Source organism: Bos javanicus, chromosome 7 (genome assembly GCF_032452875.1).
Source record: "Bos javanicus breed banteng chromosome 7, ARS-OSU_banteng_1.0, whole genome shotgun sequence".
NCBI lineage: Eukaryota > Metazoa > Chordata > Mammalia > Artiodactyla > Bovidae > Bos > Bos javanicus.
The window spans coordinates 10,073,456-10,076,202 of record NC_083874.1 but is presented as its reverse complement, the minus strand read 5'-3'; the positions used below and the strand labels follow the sequence as shown (position 1 = coordinate 10,076,202).

The following is a 2,747-nucleotide window of genomic DNA, read 5'->3' as shown; positions in this document are numbered from 1 at the left end:
GGAGAATTTGCTTAGTGTGTCTTGCCCTGGAACTTGTTGGCCCTTGTGTGGTGCTTGGTTTCAGTGTAGGTATGGAGGCGTCTGATGAGCTCCTGTCAATTAATGTTCCCTGGAGTCAGGAGTTCCCTGGAGTCAGGGTTTGGACTTAAGCCTCCTGCTTCCAGTTATCAGTCTTATTTTTGCAGTCATTTCAAAACTTCTCCTTCTATACAGCACCACTGATAAAACATCTACGTTAAAGATGAAAAGTTTCTCCACCATGAGTGTCACCCAGAGAGGTTCACAGCGTTACACGGAGAAGAGAAGAGGGAGGCGGGAGTTAGAGGTGACCCAAATGAGATGAGGTGGAATCAATACAGGAGGGAGTGGGCTAGCCAGTAATCACTTCCTTATGTGCACTCCACAACTGGACAGCTCAGAGATGTTCACGGAGTTATACAGAGAAGAGAAGAAGGAGGAAGGAGACAGAGGTGGCTAGGAGGATAAAAGGGGGGAATGAAAAGGAGGGAGACAGATCCAGCCAGTAATCAGTTCCCTAAGTGTTCGCCACCATCTGGAACACACAGAAATTCACAGAGTTGGGTAGGGTAGAGAAGGGTTAGGGAGGAGACACAGGCGACCTAGTGGAGAAAAAGGAGAGTCTAAAGGGAGAGAGAGCAGTCAAGCCAGTAATCTCGCTCCCTCGTGAAAAATGGGTACTGAAAATTGAGTTCTTAAAGGTACAAAATTTGTAACAAATACATAAAAGCAAAAATTGAAATCTAGAGTAGAGTTTGGAATTTCAAAAATAAAATGTTAAAGAAAAGAAGAACAAAAAGTCAAAAAATTATAATATATATATATATATATGAAGTTTGCTTTAAAAAAAGGGTCTTTTTTTTTTTTTTGCTAAGTAATAGTAGGTTATAAAAGTGAAAATTAAAGGAATAATAGAGGACTTAAAATTCTTTAAGAAATTTAAAAAGAAAGAATGATCGTAAAAATAGTAAAAATATATCTAGGACTTTCTCTAGTTTTGTTGTGGGTATTGTGGGTTCAGTTCATTTTCAGCTAGTTCCTTGGTCCGACTTATATTTCTCAAGATCTATAGGCCCCTTCCTATGTAGTTGGTACTAACCACAGGGTTTTAATCTATTGCCTGTAGCTTCCAAGGTGGTTCCCTCTGTTATAGCTTCTTCTGTTTGCTGGTCTCTTCAGTGTCTGATTTCCACCCTGACACAAAGGGGACGGTGGAGGACACTTTTTTTTTTTTTTTTTTTAGGCTCACTTGTTTAGTCACGCTGTGGGGAGGGAGGGACTCTTCAAACAAATAACACTGGCATGTGCTCGCAGTGCATCAGCCACACTGGGTCTGCCCCCACTCACGGCGCGTGTAGCCTCCCTGCCCACACTGTTCAGGCTCTAGGTTGCTCCACCGGGAACCATCCGTGGCTGGCCCTGGGCTGCTTGCACCTCCCAGGTCCACGCCGCTCAGGTTCAGGCACTCAGGTAGTCCTCAGAGGAGCAGAATTGATTGGGCCTGCATTTTGTGGCCTTCCCAGGTCCAAGCAGCTCAGGTGATGAGGTGTTTGGTGAGCGCGGTTGCTGCAACTTATCACCTCCCCACAGCTTGGTTTTCTGGGTGTACAACAGGCGCACCTTTTCAGGTGGATGTTGACCGTCCAGACGCCCAAGAAGTTTTAGTTAGCAAAGAAGCCTGCTTACAGTTTTATAGATAATGCCTCTCTGGGGCTGCGAATGCCCCTTTCTGGCTCTGGCTGCCTGTCACCAGAGGGGGATGGTCTGCAGCTGGCTATCTCTGTTCAGTCCTTTGTTCCGTGTGTGGACCTGGCGGTGTCTTAGGTTAGGGCTGGCTTTTTGTGTGGTAGATATCCCACAGTCTGGTTTGCTAGACCAAATTATTTCACTCAGATAGCTCTCAGGGTATTCAGGCCAGATCCTTACTCTAAGCGATGCAGCCCGCGGTGTGCCTCCCTGCCCAGCCCCCGCTTGCTAGTGGCATGTGCAGGTGTCTGCGCTGCTTCTCCACTGGGGGAGTTACCCTAGGGCTTGTAATCTGCGGGTTTTAATTGTTTATTTTTTTTTTCCTCCCTGTTATGTTGCCCTCTGTGCTTCCAAGGCTCAGCACAGATTCGGCAGTGAGAAGGTTTCCTGGTGTTTGAAAACTTCTCTCTTTTTAAGACTCCCTTCCTGGGACGGAACTCCATCCCTCCCTCTTTTCTCTCTTTTTTTTGTCTTTTATATTTTTTAAAAATATGGAATGCTTCACGAATTTGCGTGTCATCCTTGCGCAGGGGCCATGCTAATCTTCTCTGTATCATTCCAATTTTAGTATATGTGCTGCCAAAGCGAGCACTATAGAATGTTTTGTCAAGTCGTACATGCTTGTTTATTGTTGTTGAATGGATCAGGACTTATTTCTCATTTTATATCAACTTTTAATATACCTGAACAACTCCTTAAATTTGTTTGGAAGGATAAAATTGTTGGTAATAGCTGGCATAACTATCTAGCAAAAAATGAAGTTTTGCCCCCCAACATCTAATATTAATAAAATATTAGTACAATTATAGCCCCAGTGCAAACGTAAACAAAACATTTTTGATTAATATCTTGAAATCTACATATAAAATCTATGGGTGTGTAAAATCATCATAAATAGGCAAGATGCTCAGAAGTGAGACTATAGAAATGTACAACTAAATAAAATTTTAAAAAAGTTATGGCCAAAAATATGCCTCAATAGT

General features: G+C 43.2%; 1 non-coding gene across 1 annotated transcript; it reads right to left on the bottom strand.

Moving 5' to 3' along the window:
• Nucleotides 1-2,249: 2,249 nt before the first annotated feature.
• LOC133252248 (U6 spliceosomal RNA) lies at nucleotides 2,250-2,356 on the bottom strand. Its single transcript, XR_009737862.1, has one exon. It is a non-coding gene; the product is annotated as a U6 spliceosomal RNA (small nuclear RNA).
• Nucleotides 2,357-2,747: the final 391 nt, after the last annotated feature.